Below are 20,670 nucleotides of genomic sequence, written 5' to 3'. Positions count from 1 at the left end.
ATTAAACAAAAGGAAATCTAAATTTCTAGCTAGATTACTTACTAACTTAACAGAGTTTGAGACTGCATTCCTGATCTGTTCCCGGCAAAAGCATCACACAGACAGGTGGTTTCCCCTTCTCTTTATTTTTATGACAAAGTCAATGGGCATAATTTGCAATAGATTACAGGAGACATCATTAAAATGAACATTCACAAATATTTACCACTCTGGAGCATGAGATTTACTCCAGTGCTTTCAATACTAGTTGAAGAGGAAAGACTGTGGTACCTTTGATATCACAGTATGGTGACTGCAGGCAATTGCTGCCCTTTCTGTGACCACCACCCAGTGCCTTAGCTGCAGCAATACCTTGCAGATTGGTCTCTGAAGTTCTTTCAAATGAATTTTTAAGAAACTACATAAAAATAAAAAGTCTGTTCCTGAGGCAACTCCACCTCAGCTAAAAGCTAGAGATAGCAGTTTTGCGTCTCCATTCCTCCCAGCCCATGACCTCACCAACACCTTTTCTCCGCACAAATGCATGCGCACACAGTGTTGTTTGCCGTTTAAGATTGGAGCTCCTCACTGGAAAACCATGGTGCTGCTGATGCACTGACCATGCTGCCCAGGAGAAGCACACCCCAAAATGTTTGTATTTAAAATAATCCCTTATTAAGCACATAAATGCTTCACAAGTGGTTAATATCCTGATATTGTCACTACACAAGCTCCCTGCCTGAGGAAGTCACACGCACAAAAGCCATCAAGCCATGAACAGGAAATGAACGAACGGCACAATCATTGATTCCAACCTAGGTCAATATCCCATTATCACATACAAATAAGTAGTGCTGGTCAAACGTTTCTGATGGAAAAAGTTCTCTGTTGGAAAGTGCTGATGCAAATAAATCAAAAAGTTTGGTGGGAATGTATAATTTTATTGATCTTTTCATGGGACATAATTGAAATGTTTCATTTCAACTATTATTTTTACTTTTGTTATATTATAATATGTTCATTGAAATAAAGTTGAAATGAAGTGTTTCACCCTTATTGAAAAGTTTCAATAAGATTTAAACAAACTGTTTGTGGATTATTTCACTTTGTGAAAAAGTCTTAGATTTCCACTTTTTCCTCATGATTCAGGATGAAACCAAATTTCAAAATCTCAATCTTCCATAGGATGGACATTCCAAATTTTGATCAGCACTACAAATACTACACATTAGTAAATAATTTACCATATTAAGAATCAAATAAAATCCATAATATTTTAAAATTATAAATTGATCAAAAGTACATTCCTTGAATCATCATGATCCTTTAGGGCCAAAGCAAGGTAGATAAACGCACAGTGAAAAAAACAGTCCCTGTATTATAAAGCATTTAATGAAGACATATTATACATGTGTTTGGATACACTTGTCTATTTTTGGTGTGCCATAGCATTTTCTTTTTTAATCTCAAGTACAGTTCCTGCTCTATATATTTCAAGCAAATTTCTCTTACCACCTGACCTTAAACAAGTGTATTATTATTCATGTAACCATCAGGGGGCATGCTAGAGAACGTATACCTAGCTTACTTTAGAGTAGATCCTATGCAAATATGCATATGTAGGGGAATTCTAAACACTTATTTACAGAAGTGTTTGCAAGTTCAAAATCAGATCCAAAGATCTACATGGTGCTGCACAGTGTGTTATCCAGAGTCAAACTTAGCCACAGTGTGTACATAAAAACCAGCAGCTGGAAAGATCTTCACAGCTAGTCAAACTTTACATTCAACAATTTTTTTCCAGTGAAAAATAGCTTTTTCCTCAAAACTGAAAATTTTCACAGAAAATTGGTTTAATGTTGTCTGCTTTTTTTATGACCCCCTCCTGCAAGCCTGTAAATGTATCAGGTTTTGGAACAAAACATTTTCTGGTTATTATTCCCCTACTCCATGTCTTCCTTTTCCAGTGACAAAATGTAGAGGGGGAAAAATGGAACCCCTCCCCCCAAAATTTTTATTTTGCAGAGGTTTTTTTGTTTAAAAAAGAAACTAGACATTTAGGGGTGTCCCCCCTGAAAATGTTCAAAATCAGAATTGTAATTTTTCATCCAGCTCTAGTCTTGACTTTGACATCACTGGGGTTACACAGTGTATATCTTAGGACAGAGCTTGGCCCTCTGAATTGAGAGTATGAATAGCATAGGCCTCTTCGTGCCACACCCACAAAGTGCTAGAAGGATAGTATTGTGTATGACATATTAGCCCAAGACTCAAGGGACAGGTGTTCAAGGTCCAGCTGAGTCAGACTTCCTATGTGAGATTGGGCAAGCCACTTCCTCTCTGTGACGCACTTGTAAAATGGGGGAGGGGAGTCATTTTATAAGCAAGGCCACAAAGAACTCTCAGTGGGGTACTACTATAAGCCTAAATTCATTAATGCCTGTAGGTAATCCAATGCCAGTGGGCTCATTCCAGTACGTAGATAAATCCTGAAATACACTGCACACTAGCATCCTCTCCACTAAACTGCCCTTCTTTGAGTACACTTGCTTCATTCAATTGTCGTCTTATCCCCGGCTGGCATCCTCTAGATTGCTGTATGTCAAAACAGTCTAGTATAGCTTCAGATAATTATGCATACCTTTTAACGCCTCCTTCAGCTACATCTTGAGAGGCTAGAAGAAGAGACAGCAATGCTAAAGGTAGCTTTTCTTTCCCATTTGGTAGAGGAAATCTTCCTACTGACAAAATCGTCCTGGTTCTTCGTTTCTGTCCCAGACTATTACCATCATGATTTTTAAAGAAGCAGGTCTTTAGTTCAAGAGAAAAAGAAGGAAGCCAGTTTAGTACCTGGGCTGCTGAGCTTTCTACTCATACAAAAATGAACACCAACCTCGCCAACATATCAGCAACCCTGCTTAAATGGAGCAAAGTGAAACAGCCGTAAAGACTAAACAGCTGAGTCATCTTAGAAAGAAAAAAGGGTGCTTCAGTGCAGTCAAGGTAAAAGAAAACCCCCCTTATTAGTCTTTCCCTCTCTGGCGAAAGGAACGAAAACAAAAAACAGCACGGAATAAGAGTTACCATAAATAATGGCATAGAGGCCTTAGCCAAAAATCATATTAAGTCTTAACCCAGAGCTTCCTTGGCTAACCCCCCTGCTTCTCACATTTCTGGGGTATTCTAATCCTGACTCCAGTGACTCAGGCTCCCATTTGCTAACCAGCTGCACCTATGCTAATTTGGCTGCTGTAATTAATAGTCCAGCCACCATCCCCCTTAGCTCTTCACTATATGTACCTGCAAATTTGTCCTTTTTCTAGGAAGGATAAAAAGAACAAACAAATGTTGCAGTGAGTAGCAAAAAGAGGAAACAAAACAAAAGAAGAACATACTTTCACTGTTTTCATATCACATTTACTCATATGCTCACACCAGACAAATCAAGGAAGCCCAGAACAGAGGTGAAAATCATGGGGAGAAAAAAAGCCCAGCCAGTTTCTTACAGAGACAGATCACATTGTCATGGAAATACTGCACACAGTAAGGGAAACACACTCAGCTTACGTCGGGGCAGAAATGCCAGTTTCATGAAAAGGTGAACATATTTTTACGAACAGCAGTTTCAGTGGATAAACACCACCACATTTTTCTAATCACAGGGGTGTCACAAGCAATGTTATTCTTCCTCCTTCTACCATGGCACTGCAGCGTGATAAACTTTTGCTGTGCTCACAGTGTCCTGGAGTCCCCCTGCACAGCCTGGCACACTAGTCCAGCAGAGATGCCGAATGTCGGATGGGACGGGGCATTTTGCAGGAATACAAGTCCATTCCATACTCAACACATACAAGCATTAATGTGCCTAGCTACACTCTGGATCCAATTCCCAGCCTTTCTGGAGAAGCGTGTTTTCTTTTGTGTCAAGGGTACTGTCAATACTCAGCTAAGTTCCCTTTCTTTAAGGAACCATGGAAGTAGAAGAAGCAGATAGACACTCTATGTCTACAATAGGTGTGGGCTATAGCTGCTAAAGATAACAGCATACACTTTCATTAGAGAAGAGAAGTCAAAACACAAATGGGACATAAATGATGGTGGAGAAAATAGGGAAAAGATAAGGGCCAAAAACAAGTAGAGTGAGTAAATTCTAATGAAAGGGCTCTTTTCATAGGAGGGAAAAGAGATGCTAGGGAGAAAGCAGACCCACTACTAAGTGAGATGAAATATTATTAATGATGACTCAATAATGGCTAATTCAATACTAAACTCCTTGCTGAAAGCAGATATTTAAAAGAACAAATAAGGACAAGAAACTCAGACAATGATGAAGCAATGAAAACTCTGTAAAAACAAAATAAAACTAGGAGTACTTGTGGCACCTTAGAGACTAACAAATGTATTTGGGCATAAGCTTTCGTGGGCTAAAAGCCACTTCATCGGATGCATGTAAGAACAGTTATTGATAAAGAGCAGGTTAGGGAACACTAGGGAAAATAGGAACAAAAGTTGTGTGTTTCCTCTGATGTTCTAAACCAGGAGGATTGTGCTCTCAGTTGCAGTAGCAGAACTGGGGAGCAAAAACTGGAATTTCTGTTGCCCAGAAAATGTTACCTTTCCAAAATGGTTTATTGGAATCCAACATGGATTTTTTTCAAAATTCCAGGCAGAGAGCTGGCTAGCCAGCAAGCCAGCTTCCCATTTGAGGAGCTGGCAATCCAGGGAGCTGGGCAGCCCAGGAGCTAGCTTGCTGGTGAACCCAGAGAGCCAGAAAGCAGAGAACCTGGCTAGGTAGGGAGCCTAAGAAGCCAGGCAGCCAACTAGCTGGAGAGTCTGGGTAAGTGGGGAGCCTGGGAGCTCAGGGAGCCAGGCAGCCCAGAAGGCAGGGAGCCAGGAAGCCTGCCCACCTGACAGGAAGGCAGGAAATGAGGCAGGTAGCCTGGTTGGCTAGCCAGGCTGGTTTCCACTGAACATTTTGACAGAATCTACATGTACCCAAAGAAAATTTTGATTCCATCTAATCAGCATTTTCAGACAGAAAAAAAGTTCCATTGGAACTTTGACAGGCTTTCTACAGCAGTGTCTCACAGCTCTATTTGAAGATGAGTAGGTTCAGCCAGTCAAGAGGGTCCTCCTTGTAATTGTGAAACCAGATTTTTCCCGTGTGGTTTCCTTAAATATTATTAACCTAGTAGAGCTACATGCACACAGGTTCCTCCCTTAAATTCTGTCAACAGGGTCATCACTGTGACCTGGTATGCCTGGGGCAGCCCTCACTGAAAATGCCAAGGTCAGGGCAGGTTGTAAAAAGATCAGATTTTCCCCAAACTGGGGGTTAACAATGAAGTTAGACCCACCAACCAGTCACAAACTGTGCTCCTGATCCCCCACACTGGTTATCAAGAAGCTTAAGAAGAAATCACACAGCCCCCTTTATTGCCTTCCAGTTCTCTGACTCCCAATCTGCACCTAGGTCCAGTTCAGTGAAAAGTTATTTGAAACTCTGCTCACTATACAAAATGTTTTTCTGACCCCAAAAGGCCACCATATTTCCAGGTCAATATTAGTTTGGATCTTACCCAAAATACCACACTGCCCATCAATCCTTTAGTGTCTAAAACTAAAGGTTTATTATAAAAGAAAGAAAGAAGAGAGCTGTTAAATGGTAAAGCAGTCAGATACATACAGAGACTTCAAAGTCCATATATCAGGTTCTTAGCAGTATTAGTGAGTTTGCTGGCTTGAAGGTCCCTCTGGAACACATCCACAGCTTGGATGGGTCATTCAGTCCTTTGTTCAGAGCTACAGTTTGTAGAAAAGTTACTTCAGAGGTAAGAAGCAGGAATGAAGACAAAATAGACATGATGCAGCTGCCCTTTATATTCCTTTTGCCGTGTGGCATGTACTTCCTGTGTCCCAAACACAAGCTTCCCAGCACATTGCATGGAAAAGCCTTAGAGTTCTCTGTCCACAGGCATGCCCCTATAATCCTGCTGACTCCTAAGGTGTATCCGCTGGCTCCTTTCAATGGGTTCATTGTACCATTGATGACCCTTGATGGGCCATTGAACAGGCTAGGCAGTGCTGATGCCAATCTGTCTGGGGGGGTCACCCAGAAACACAGCACAAGTTTGGAAATAGAGATACACCATACATATCTATAACTTACAATACAAAGGTGATACAAACAAGATCATCATACTTGGCTAATCATAACATTTTCACAGATTCCAGATATGCCATGTAAGGTAAGATTCATTTTATAATATTGGTGTTAACAATATCATAAAGTGTCTCCCATATGCCATACAGCATCACAATCATTTTATTTATTTAACCATCACGGCAGCTAAAACATACACCTACTTCCCCTGTCCTGCAAAGGGAGGCAGTGTTGCCTTGGGGAAAAGAGAACTGGACTGGGACTAAGGAGCGAGGTTCTATTCTTGGCTCTGCCACCGACTTACTGCTTGACTTTGAGCAAGTCACTTCCACTCTCTTTGCCTCTATTTCCATCTGCAAAATGAGGATAGTGATACTGCCCTCCTTTGTAAAGTACTTTGAAATCTGCTGATGAAAAAAACTACAAGAGCTAGGTAATAATAATAATAAATAAAGTGTGACCACTGTAATTAGACTGCAGAATTACATATCTGATAACTTTATTGTCATTATTAAAAACCTAATTAGACTATGTTCCAACTTATATTCACTAATTTGGAACTGCATTTGTGATGATTCACTCAGTCAGTGTTTCTGAAGTGGTGGATCGTGACTCCCAGGGTGGTTGTGTAAGGAAATAGAAGGGGGTGAAATGGTTGCAAATTATCATAATAAAATTTTCAACCGAAAGCAAAGAAATCTTGCTCCCTTGTTCCCATACACCCTTACTCTTCAAGGTCAAGTATTCTTTGTCAGTTTCTCAAACACACACACACCAATTATATAGGTGTTTCAGTGTTGTCACTGCAAGGATATTGAAGCACCATTTCACGGAAACAAGAAGATAGATAAGTCAAGAGTTAAAAGGCAACATGGTGGCAAAATTGACAGTATTACTCATACTTAACAATGAACGCCCTGATATATGCCATTAATTCCAACGGCAATCTATTCAGAAACACATAAAAGGCAACCAGAAACATGGATCATTGGCATTTGAAAACAAACATTTCGTCTTCTTTGAAAAGCTGGAAATCTCAAGCATAGTAAAGAATATATTTCTGCATCCCATTACAATATACATTTCCAATAGTTGTTCAGTTTCTCCTTTCAAAATAAATTAGCAGTGCAGTGATACTAATATATGTTCTTCAGAAGGTTTTCGGTTCGAGACACTCCACCAGCTAAACCGCCTGAAATTTGGTTTGTTCTTGAAGTCCTCTACAAACATTTCTCACGTCTGAAAAAAGAGAAGATAACACAGTAAGTGTATGCTTGACTGTATGCTCTTCATGAACAACCACATATCCACTTTCATCTATATCTCATGTTACCTGCAAGAAGAACTCATGGAATGGGCTGTTTGTTTTACACACAAAGTAGCCCACATGTCATGGCAATTCCATGTAAAGAACAATAATAGACACTGCTGTTGGAAAGCTCGAAGTAAAAGCCTCCTCCTTCCCATATCGCTAGTAATCTTTAGAACACCATCCCATCCCCATACTGCCTTCCAGCTACTGAGGCTATCAACTAAAGTACAGTCTGCTGCAGTTTCTGCTCTCCTTCCATTTGTAAATATGCACAAAGTTGTTCATGAAAATAGATGCTTGGATGCACCTTTCAAAATAAGGCAAAAAATGTTAGACTCTAGTATTATTCTAAGGGGAGAGGCCATTTAAGAAACCTCAAATGTAGTTTGCTGCTATAAGGCTCAGTCACATCCGTTTGGCACTGACCCATGGCAGGGTAGTGTGGCGCTCCACTACCTTAGTGAGACCTGCAGGTAGAATTCATCCTCATGGTGTCAGAATTCCTGCCAGAGATCTCCAGCTTGCACGATGAGTGCACCCTTCAGGGTGAGCAGCACATACGTGCCCTGCCAGTTTTGCCGACTATTACAGAAGTGGGGTTGTGGTCCTGCCTCCTCCCTGCACCCACAGCCTGTTCTGAAGGAGGAGCCAGAAGGGAGCAGTCCCTGTTCCAGAAGAGGGGGAGGGAGGGCTGCAGTGGGGCTCAGCTATTGTGCAGGAGCATGACAGGGGACTTCAATGCAGGGGGTGGAGGGAGAAAAGGGCACAAGAAGACTACTGGAGCAGTCAGACACAATATGGCCCTTAAGGTTAATAGGATTTTTTGTTGTTGTTTGTTCTTCAAAGTACATCACATGCTACCTTAGCAAATTTTCTGTGTCTGTTTGGAAGGACACATTGGAATTTATTCTCCTGCCACTTACTCCAGTGTAAATCAGGAGGAACTCCACTGAAGTTAATCAACTTAGACCGGTGTTAAACGGATGTAAGTGATAACATATATACCCAGGCCCATTATCTATACAGAAAGGCAGTATAAAATGAATTAATGCCTAGTGCTGGATATTATTGCATTTATATTTTTAAAACTATGCAAGTCTCATGACAGTGCAGAATAATCTGTTTTCACTGCCTGTAATTCATACGCTTCAATATAGGCACATTCCTAATTAATATTAAATCCCACATTGTATTCAATGCACTTTAGCAAGTAGCTGCCCCAGAAGGAATGGCAAAATGATGCTGATCTTCAAGTTTTCAATAATTTGATTGTAGATTTGTTTTCTTTATGGGGCAGAATAAGCCATGCGGTAGAAGGAGACGAAATGGACTTGTTATGCTGGTTATAGCGAGGCTGAACAGCAGAGTGTGCACTGCAGGAGAGATGACAGTCTGCTCAGGGCTTTTGCCCAAAAACCTTTGACTTAAATGAAAGCCAAAATATCAGCCTGTGAGTGACTGCTCTTCCGGTGGTTGCTGACTGAGTTTGTCTTGAGTATCTGTGTGAACAGAATTAAGCTGGCAAAGTCACCCAATCACATGACCTATGGGGCTTAAATGCCAGGAAGCCAGGAAATGGTAATTGAACAAGGGGGAATGGTTTCCGGGAGTTTGTCAAAGAAATTGGTTATGACATTGCTTTACATTATTTTGACTGAAACACCACAAGTGCAACATTTCCCTGCTCTCGCCTTTGAAACCGTAGCTCCCTCTCAGATTTCAATTGCGTGCACAATTTAACTATCTTTTTAAATTATTTTTTTCTTAGAGCCAGATTGGCTGACACTGATTGAACATAGGTTTCAGTGGGTGTGTGACTCTAGGGTATGATATAAGCATTAATGGCCAGATTTTTAAAAACCCTAGGGATAGTCTTTCAGGTGTTCAGCACCCACATTTGGGGCCAGATTTTCAAAAGTGCTCAGCCCCCCACTGCTCCCATTGTCACAATTATAACTAGATTTGTTGAGCTCTTTTGAAAAATTCACCATTTATGTTGATGCTTACATTGGAATTGAGCTCTTTTGTGAAGTCCGCCTCCAGTGAGAGCTGAGCTCTTTTGAAAATATGGCTTATAATCTTTTTATTTTTCTTTCGGTTGGGGTGAATGAGGTGTCCCAAATCAGTGGGTGCACAGTGCCTCCTTCTGCTTGCCCTACCAATGGTTGGCACGAAGATGCCAGATGGTACAGAGAGGAAGATCTCAAGGGGTCTCCTCTGCAAGGACTGGACATAACGGCAAGTTGTGCATTCCCATGGCAACAATGTCTAGCCAACAATGCTGCCAGCCACACTCTCCAAAAAAGGTAAAAGATGGTGAGAGAGGAAGGGTAGCCATATCTCTTGAGTCCCTCTGCACGGGCGAGGAGTAACAGTGGGTCCACACATGACAGTGCTTCCTAGACCTCTTGCTGTGCTTTCACTGTGAACTAAATACTCTTGCTTCAGAACCACTCTTCAGCACATTTAGCAGATGAAAGGACTGGCTCTTTACTGTACAGTTTTTGGTTTATGGCCAAAAAATGTTCTGGTTTTGGCAACTGTTGCCTGAAAGGTTGGTGGTTTTAGTAGTTCTCAGCTGAAAAGTTCACTTTTTGACCAAAACGAAATTTTCTGTGGAATAAACCTCCATTTTCTTCTGACCAACTGCAGATAAAACCAATGGGACTTTGCATGATCTTAAAATTAAACATGTGCTTTCTGAACCAGAGCCCTAATGAATTGAACGCAGTGGCAGCTTTACCTGGGGTCAATGTGTGCAATTGCAGAGAGCCCCCCCATCTCAGGTTTAGCCCAGCCATCTCTGTCATAATAGCCAGGCAGCTGGGCCACATTTGAATGAGTGGCACACTGATTGTGTCCAGCAAGTCACCAAGCCCAGAGTGAGGAGCCAGGCCCAGCACCATGGGACCCCTTGCTGTGGGGTGGAATGTAAGGTGGGCTCACTCTCCAAGCCCCACCCCCAGGCCTTCCCCTCTCCTCCGAGTGGGGATTATGGTTGGTGGTGCTGTGGCAGAGGATGCTGCTGCCAGTGGTTCGTGCCAACCATTGGTAGGGCAAGCAGAAGGAGGCACTGTGCACCCACTGATTTGGGACACCTCATTCACTCCAACCGAAAGAAAAATAAAAAGATTATAAGCCATATTTTCAAAAGAGCTCGCTCTCACTGGAGGCGGACTTCACAAAAGAGCTCAATTCCAATGTAAGCATCAACATAAATGGTGAATTTTTCAAAAGAGCTCAACAAATCTAGTTATAATTGTGACAATGGGAGCAGTGGGGGGGCTGAGCACTTTTGAAAATCTGGCCCCAAATGTGGGTGCTGAACACCTGAAAGACTATCCCTAGGGTTTTTAAAAATCTGGCCATTAATGCTTATATCATACCCTAGAATCACACACCCACTGAAACCTATGTTCAAGTTTAAAAATGCTTTGAATCCCTCACAATGTAACTGCATAAATCTAGGACAGGCTACTCATTCTTTGCCTTTTATCTCATTTTGATATCCCATGGCTTGTATTCCAGCTTATCTCCTTAACTACTTATGGAACTTCCAGCTCATCCATTCAATTGGATCTCAGCATTATGTAGAAGATTTATAACACAAATCATGTCTCTTACCAGCGTACAGTTGCACCGAATGTATTGTCAGCAGATGAACTGCTTTTACAACTGGTGAGTCTGCATCATTTTCAATATTGATGTTGAGTCTACTTTTAAAGATTAAAGAGAACTTCCAGATGTTTAGTAGATCAGGTTGCCCTATCATCCTTTTTGTTTATCTAGGGGTGTTTTCCAAGTCACAAAGGGCCGTTAGGTCAATGGGAGTTGAAAGCCTACCTGCCCTTTGAACTCTTCCCCTTATTTATTAGAAAAGGGATGTATCCCTTTCTGCAATGATAATAACTTTGTGGTTTGAAGGGGGCAGGAGGCTCTTATTTTTTTAAATAGAAATAACCTTGTTGAACATTCTGTATACTTGGAAGATCCCTATGAAAAGAAAGAACTAGCTCAGCAGAGAGCTCTTCCAAGTTCTTCTGGCTCTCATACAAACATGTCAACAGTGCGTGCGGGTGTGTTCAACTATAAATGCTACAAAGAGCACTAGTCGCAGTAGGTTTCATGAAGCCTTATAGAAGGCTAAGGATGTGAACTAAGGACATGACCCAAAGCCCACTGCGGTCAGGGAGAGAGTCTTTGTTTTGAAGAATCTCCCCGTAGAACATAAACAAACAGGCACCTAAGTCCAGATCTGGGAGGTAGGCACCTTAATAAATCTGAGAATCTGGGCCCTAACTCCAAGTAACTTCTAATTGGAGTTGGATGCCTCACTGCTATTTGTGCTTTCCAAATCCCCCCTAGATGTTTAGGATTAGCTCTCATTATCCCCCCAGTGAAATCAACAGAGCTCTCTGAAGCTGAACCATTTTTGGCACCTGTACTCTAGAGAGCTTTCCCACTTGTGCATTCATAGGCTGGGGTGGTATACTGTTAATTACATATAGTGGGCCACATTGGGATCTCACCTTATATTAATGAAGATCCGGAGTCACTCCACTGGCTTCAATGAAATTACACTGGGATCAGACTGGTGTAACAAAATAAGAACATGGACTATTGTGTTTGTACTGATTTCCCTCTTTCAGTGCTATGTTTCTCACCTTTGGTACTGCAGAAGTAATAAAACAACAATACAGATATTATTGTACATTTATTCATCATTGTTTTTATATAATTACAATTGGAATTTATTTTTTCTGTATCAAGACTGCCAAATAATCGCACCGTCTCAGATATTTGTTTTGGTTCTTGTTGAACCAAAACTTCTGTTTCAACTTATTTTAAGCAAAGGATAAATACATCCCTACAGGAGAGTCAAATTACTAGGTGAATTTTAGGTTAAAATCTGAGCAAGGTGGATCGTTTTGCCCACTAGCATTAGATAGGGGATTATTTCAAGTCCCAAATCCTGGGATTTCAAATCACAGCTTTCTTGTGAAGCCCAGTGTTGGAGGTTGCCAAGAGTTGGCCTGTTGGTGACTCTCACTCACTGTACAGGAGTATATCATTATAGGATTCATATCAGGGTTGGATAACAGATTTCAGAGATTTTTATTTCACAGATATTAAGGCCAGAAGGGACCATTATGATAATCTACCCTGGCCTCCTGCATAAACACAACATAGAATTTGGCCCCGTAATTTCTGGAGGATGGAGGAAATGAGTTCTAGAGTCAATGACCCTTCCCTGAAAGCACCGTATTGTCAGTTCCATTTAAACCAAGATGCTATTACTTGGTGTACCTCAACTGCTTCCAGCTGCTACCGTATTAGACAGTGACAGAGATGAACTCTAAGTTACCATTTGCAGTCATCTATTGTCAATCACATACATGCAATCCAATCACTTAAACATTCTTATGCCAACAAAGTATCATAAAAAAAAATCAACATCCACTTCTATAAAATGACAACTTTAAAGAAACACTATCAGGGCAAAGGTGAACTCAAAGGTAGGTTTTGTGAAATTATATATTTACCTAATTTAAGATGAACAAACACCTAAAAAAACCCATATCCAGTTGAAGCATTTTAAAAAAAAATTAAACATTTCTATGCAGTACTGACAACCCAGATATTGTGGTGTGGCGGCTGTGCTGGTCCCAGGATGTTGGATAGACAAGGTGCACCAGGTACTATAAAAGCTGCCTTCACCAAACATGGACACTCCACCAGATAAGTAGATTGCATCACAGAAAGGGCCACCCAAATACTTCGAGAGAACGTTCTTCAATACAGAAATAAAACCCCCTCTGACTGCACATCCCTAGTTGTCACCTACCACCCCATACTGGAACCCATGTGGGATATCAACAAACAATTACAACCCATACTAAATGGGGACTGCATCCTGAAAGAAATCTTTCCTGAACCCCTTCTTCTGACCTTCAAACAACCCCTCCCCAACCTCATTATCAGAAGCAAGCTCCCCACAGGCCAGGACACACCAACTCAAAGTGGCACCAGACACTGCCAGAACACCTGCAAAGCCTGCAGACATATCTCCACTGCTACAATGATCAACACCTGCCATGCATGGGTCCTACACATGCCTATCACAACATGTAATATACCCCATCCAGTGCACTAAATGCCCCAATAGCAACTATGTGGGTGAAAGCAGACAACCACTGCATTCGTGAATTAACTCACTCAGGTAAATGATAAAAGACCAAAACACCCTATCACTTGTGGTGAACACTTTTCACAAAGCGATCACTCTATATCTGATCTGTCAGTCCTCGTCCTCAAAGAAACCTGCAAAACACTTTCAAAAGGTGAGCCTGGGAGCTTAAATTCATAACTTTGCCAGACACTACAAATCATGGACTGAATAGAGACACTGGATTTATGGCTTACTACAACAACCCGTCCAAATCCGAACCAACCATGGTAGATGCAGACATCTAATGCACAAATGGAAAATCAAGGACTCCCCCAGCATGTGAGTGTGGTTCCCCATGACAGACATTCGAACATATCACTACCTACTGCCCAATGTATAAACATGAAGGAGGCATCACTGCAATAAATTCTGCTACTCCTGATGTGGCAATTTGGCTCCGTCAGCTTCAGGTAACATTGTAGTTGCTGCTCTGTACCAGCCATACGAAAGAAGAGAACAATCTGTAACCCACAAATAACATCCCCCCCAAATGCTGTCTCCCCTTCTTTTCCTCCTTATGACTGGAGCGGTGTTAATGGACCACTTCATCTTGAATGGTCCCTTGAGATATGTGCTAACTAGGTATGCTAAACAATCCGTTCCACCTTGTATTTAGCTGTGACGCTCTGAGTTAGTTTCCCAGACCTGAAGAAGAGGTCTGCGTAAGCTCGAAAGCTTGTCTCTCTCACCATCAGAAGCTGGTCCAATAACAGATATTACCTCACCCACCTTGTCTCTAAAACCCACATATTACACCACCGGGCTAGTGCATGGGGACCTGAAAGTCAAATTGATGAGACCGACTATAAATAAAAATGACATGGTTTCATCTGAGGTATGTTGTCCCAGCCATGAGAAAAAAGTATTTGTACAACATAAATAACCAAACAAATTGGAGCTTTAAAATTCTTTCAGTTTTAATAATTGAAGGTGCTGTTTATAACCTATGCCGGAGCATTTGTTATATAAAAGTCCATGTTTTTTTAATCTCAGAGTGTCCCTATAGCAACAGGAGGTAACATGGTCTTGTTGTTAAGGCATTATACTTGGGAGCGAGGAGTTTTGGGGTCAGTTCTTGGTTCTGCTACAGAAATCTTGTGTGACTTTGGGCAAGTCATTTAATCTGTGTCTCGGTTCCACATCTGTAACATGGAGAAAATGCTTTCTATCTTTCATCCTTTGTCTGTCTACTCTAGCTAAATTGCAGGCACTTCAGAGCAGCATTTATGTATGTATACACTGCATAGAGCAATGGGTCTTGACCCCCTGAAAGGGACCTTCAGGTAGTACTGTAATATAAATAATATCACGCTGACGTCTGAATGACAGGCCATTTATCAAAGAGCAAAAATAGGGCCTGATTCTTCAATCCTTACTCATGAGAGAAGTCCTTATTCACACTAACCTTATTGATTACCATAGGACTCCTCCTATGAGTAAAAACCATGGAGAAAAGTGTGCCGATCTGGGCCCATGTATAGAAACTGAAGCAGACAATGTTTTGCCCCCATTTTATAGAGTAAGACTTGCAGTCATACTTTACTCTCATGTTACTGCTGCTGTATATGATCTAAGAGACAACTCACATTGGGAATGGTTCTCCTGGGAATAGCACTGTAAGGTGCACGTTGTGTTTAAGAAGTCTCTTACCTGAAAGTTTATAGATTCAGCAGAGATGGGGTTAAGCTATAGTGTAGCCATAGCCTAAGTCGACATAAATTATGTCGCTCAGGGGTGTGAATTAGCCATGTCCTCCTGAGCAATATAACTTATGCAGGCTTAAGCGTCAGTGTGGACAGTGCTATGTTGACAGGAGAGCTTCTCTCGCTGACATTGTTACTGCCTGTCATAAATATAAAGGGAAAGGTAATCACCTTTAAAATCCCTCCTGGCCAGAGGAAAAATCCTTTCACCTGTAAAGGGTTAAGAAGCTAAAGGTAACCTCGCTGGCACCTGACCAAAATGACCAATGAGGAGACAAGATACTTTCAAAAGCTGGGAGGAGGGAGAAAAACAAAGGGTCTGTGTCTGTCTGTGTGATGCTTTTGCCGGGGACAGAACAGGAATGGAGTCTTAGAATTTAGTAAGTAATCTAGCTAGATATGCGCTAGATTATGATTTCTTTAAATGGCTGAGAAAATAGCTGTGCTGAGTAGAATGAATATTCCTGTCTGTGTGTCTTTTTTTGTAATTTAAGGTTTTGCCTAGAGGGATTCTCTATGTTTTGAATCTAATTACCCTGTAAGGTATCTACCATCCTGATTTTACAGAGGTGATTCTTTTTTACTTCTATTAAAAGTCTTCTTGTAAGAAAACTGAATGCTCTTTCATTGTTCTAAGATCCAAGGGTTTGGGTCTGTGGTCACTTATGCAAATTGGTGAGGATTTTTATCAAGCCTTCCCCAGGAAGTGGGGTGCAAGGGTTTGGAGGATTTTGGGGGAAAAACGTTTCCAAACAACGTTTTCTCAGGAACCCAGATAAAGTTTGGTGGTGGCAGTGAAAGTCCAAGGGCAAAGGGTAAAATAGTTTGTACCTTGGGGAAGTTTTAACCTAAGCTGGTAAAAGTAAGCTTAGGAGGTTTTCATGCAGGTCCCCACATCTGTACCCTAGAGTTCAGAGTGGGGAAGGAACCTTGACACTGCCACTTGTAGAGGATGGAGAAATTAAGCTGATGGCAGAACTCTCTCCCGTCAGCTTAGTGTGGCTATACTAGAAAGCTTGCAGCTGCCCTGCTATAAGCTCTCTAGAGTATCCAGAGCCTTAGATCAAAACCCTGGATCCATGAGAACAGGCAATTAAAATGGGAACCTTGAATCTTACTTGCAGCACTGCCAATGGGACCCCTTGATATAATCCCTAAGGGTCTGAATTTTTCAGAGGTGCTGGGCACCCAGTGCTTTTGCTGACCTCCTATTTAGGGAGCATGCCTGTTTTGAAAATCAGACCTTAAGGCTCCTTCCTACTAGATGCTGATTGCTCCTGTGAGGGGCTAGGGAGAGCAGAGGGGTAATCTGTTTTTCCATCCTGTGAACATTTTCAAGATGTCAAAAAAAAAAAAATTTCCCATCCTGAATGGGACAAAGAGTCAAAATCATGAAAATATTTGTGAAACAAAAATCTGGAAAAAAGATTGGCTCAGGTCAGTCGAAATACTTTGATAATTTGAAAGTGTTTTATTTCAGTTTTGAACATTTTAATTATTTACTATAATTAGCTTTAATTTGGAAACAAAAAGTCATTTTCAACTGGAAAAAACAGAATTTTCCATTTTGAAAATGTCCAAACAAAATGATTTGATGGTTCAAAACTTGTTTCAAAAGGCAAAAAAATTGTCAACCAGCTCATACCTGCAAACAATTTTGGTTACATGAATCAGCATTTTCTGACAAAAAAGCAGTTCACTGGAAAAGTCCCAACCAGCTTTAGTGCTGAACACCTTCCACTCCATCTGAAACCCGAGTGTTGCACTGTGGTAAGCACGTTGGTAAGTTACACACTCTGCATGAGTGTTCAGTACCTTCCAGGACTGAACCATAAATATGTATGGCCCTAATTCAGCAAGGCGCTTAAGCACATGCTTAAAATTAAGCACAAGTAGTTCTTACTGAAGTCAACAAGACTACTCAATGCGATTAGAATTAAGCATGTGCTTAAGCACTTTGGTGAAGCAGGGGCTAAGTTCCCTATAATGTCGTATTTGTTGTGTTTTCTTGTCTAGTTTTGTTCTCTTAGATGTGTTTTCATTCTCTTCAGATCAAATGAAAGAAACAAATTTGCTTCAAGCTGTTTTATAATCCTCTCAACATTTCTTGGCTTGATGGTCCCAAAATATGATGAAGTTATACTTTAAGCATGAATCATGATTTTACTTTTCATTCATTTTATGATAACTTTCAGTTTTTGTATTTTTTCGCCAGGTATTTTTTTTTTAAGTGGGCAGCGAGCATTCACATAATACTTTGAGTTAAAAAAATGAACCAACAATACACTCTGTTTTAGGTACTTATATATCCCCATTACCATAGTAGCTGAGTCCTTCAGAATCTTTAATGCATTTATCCTCATAATACTCTTGTAAGGCAAGGAAGTACTATTACCTCCATTTTACAGATAGGAACCCAGGCACAAAGAGACTAAGTGACTTGTCCCAGGATACACAAGAAGTTGGTGCTAGAATAAGCAATTAAACCCAGTTCTCCTGAGCGCTAGACCAGTCCCCTAACCACCAGACCATCCTTTCTTAGCTACAGAGATATACTGAAGTCTATCAAAGATTTCAAACAGGGCCCAAATAGATTGTGGGGGGGTGGGGGAGGGAAATAGCAAACAAAGTCAACAGCATATGGTAGTATCTTTACCACTCGTTTGCAAGGTCTCTGTACACGAGTAGGTTTGTACTGTTTATTGAACTTATTTAGCATGCATGTATTCACCAAATTCTAAACCAAATGGTTCAGATCCAGCTTGCTTGCCTTATTTATATAATTAGTCCCCTGAAGTCAGCAAGACTACCTTTCTGAGTGGGGTGAGAAGGATTTGAAGATTTGAGGTGGGTTGATATGGCTCTGAGGATTTGACACTAATTGGTGCCTTTGAGATTTGGCTTTGAAGAGCACGGCCAAGGACTGACTCGTGGGTGGAGTTACTGAAATACCTGCTTGGTCCGAGAGTGGCTCCTTCCAGGTAACAATTGAGGCATATTGGTTTGGCACTGGGGAATCGGCACTACAGATACTGCATTTCTTTGGTGGATGTCATGCACCACTGCCATCAACCCAGGTTTTTTCACAATCCTGAAATGAATTTTTCAGAAGAGGAAATATCAGAACCCAATGTCCTACACATAGACAAAAATTACTATAAGGCTCAGAGCAAGATCCTGGCCCCTGGTCCAGTGGCATTTCCTCTGCAGTTGGCTATCCCCAGCTGGAAGAACATCCCTTTGGAGCTGTGTACAGCTGGGTGTAATTAGAGTAGTCTAAAGGCTACTCTAACTTACACTAGAGAACGGACCATTCCATAGCTTGATCCAGGAGACACAAAGGTGGGCAAGTCATCTTTGCCCTCATCACAACACTGGTCCTGTGCCAAAGTCAGCTGGGTCAGACCAAAAAAATCTGATCATAGCATTTAAATTTTGAGTATGAGAAGAAATGAAAAAATGAAAAAAAAATCAAGAAAATTTCCCTAAATTAACATTTACTTTTTCCTGCCTCAGCATGTGGGGTTAGACTGGTCCCTGCCAGCCCTACATTACTATGCTCTAGAAGCCTTAAATATGTAAAAAGCCATCATTGTGACAACATTTGTTTCAAAGATATTCAGCTTTTCCCTAATTTTCACAAGGCAGAGATTGTTATATTGCATATATTTGTTTTGCATTTTTTAAAGTTGCAATATGGAAAATGGGGATGTTGTTAGCACTTAATCAAGCAATATCGTATCTGATCATTGTTGACTCAATCCTTTATAAAGTAACTCAGCTATAGACAATAAAAGCCACTCCTGTTAGCATCAAACGTATCCTTACTGTTTACATTATTCCAATGTGCCTTTGGTGCTCATGAGCGTGAAGGATTATTAAACAGGCTACAAGGAGCAAGCATAGTACTTGCTGGTAATACACAAACATCTCCATTCAGCTCTGTCAACACAAGCTCAATCTTAAAAGCCATATGTTGCTCTAAATTCAGAGCCCCCACTGACACTAACGGGAGTGGACACTGAATTCCAAGGCCAGCTCACCTGAAATCTGTGGGACTAACCATGTGAGCAAAATTATGTTATTATTATTAAAGCATTGGCAAATTCACTGCTTCACTAAAGCACACAGCAATTTCAATTACTAAAGCACTGGTTTTCAGCACTGAGAGAGAGACACTGCCCCAAGAACTTGTAATCGAAAAGACAGACTCAGAGAAGACGGGATGTTCAGAAGAAGAAGTAACATATTCGTTGCGGTTGTGCTTATGTTATTAGCTCACATCTTCTGGACAGGTGCCAAGGTCTGGGGTCTGAGAGAAGAAAACAGCTCAACATGCCCTGTTATAGCCTTTGGCTTGTCAATGACCACAAGGGAACATCACGTTCTGAACCTGATCCCCAGATACCAGAGATTAATAATAGTCTCCTGTGCCACTGAGTTCTTCCAGAGAACAAGACTTATTTCCTAAACTTAAAAAGCCCTTTCAGCTCATTAAGCGCCCAATCCTGCTCCCATCAAAATCAGCTGGAGTTTTGCCTTAAATAGGAAGACCAGGCTCTAGAAGAGTATTACCCTTAATTCCACCTATGAAGGTGCACCTCACAATCCGATCTGTGTATTTCAAGCTGATCTGCAGATCTAAACGCAAACACAGTGCATTTTTAAAGATCAGTTATAAACCACCTTTCCAATCCATTCCAGCTAAAGTGCAGAGGGAGAGCCAGACTCTGTTTTTTGGGGGGGAAGCAGCATGCTAGATTTACAAGGCTTAGAACGAAATCCCGATAAATAAAAATCAAGAAATTCAACCCCCCCCCTCCCCCCCGCGCACCCCTTTGCAAGGTCCCACAAACTGCCAGCGCCGTCCCCGTTACTCACAGAACACACAGCTGGGAGATGAAACGCCGCTGTGGTCCGCTTCATCTCCCGCTGGGCTTCCTACCCCGAGCTGCGGTGGGACGGGCACTGTCAGAGCGGCCTCTAGCGGGCACAGCATTGACCTGCCGCTTCACACGCCGGTGTGCGGGGCGCGATCGGACCCGCAAAGTTAGTGCTGTGACCAGAAAAGACAATACAGCACCGAGGGCTGGCTTGGAAACGGCGCCAGGAGGACAGACTCTAGCCACTGCATCCCCCCCATGGCGGGGCGCCGAGGGGCGGCAACGCTGGCTGCAGAGTGAGGCGGAAGTATTGGGGGGTGGGGGGAACCCAAACAAAAACCAACCCAAGGCGGGTCCGCGCTAACGCGATGGAGCGGCCGCCGGATCGCAGCCGCCGCGTG

General features: G+C 41.7%; 1 long non-coding RNA gene across 1 annotated transcript; it reads right to left on the bottom strand.

Moving 5' to 3' along the window:
• Positions 1-83: 83 nt before the first annotated feature.
• Positions 84-20,589, bottom strand: LOC141986813 (uncharacterized). The gene is made up of 4 exons (XR_012639368.1): positions 20,268-20,589; positions 18,339-18,477; positions 11,984-12,126; positions 84-7,381 (listed from the first exon to the last, which is right to left on the bottom strand). It is a non-coding gene; the product is annotated as an uncharacterized LOC141986813 (long non-coding RNA).
• Between the last annotated feature and the right edge of the window lie 81 nt (positions 20,590-20,670).

The sequence above is a fragment of the Natator depressus genome, chromosome 4 (assembly GCF_965152275.1).
Source record: "Natator depressus isolate rNatDep1 chromosome 4, rNatDep2.hap1, whole genome shotgun sequence".
In the NCBI taxonomy this organism is placed as follows: domain Eukaryota; kingdom Metazoa; phylum Chordata; order Testudines; family Cheloniidae; genus Natator; species Natator depressus.
This window is presented reverse-complemented; position numbering and strand designations above follow the sequence as displayed.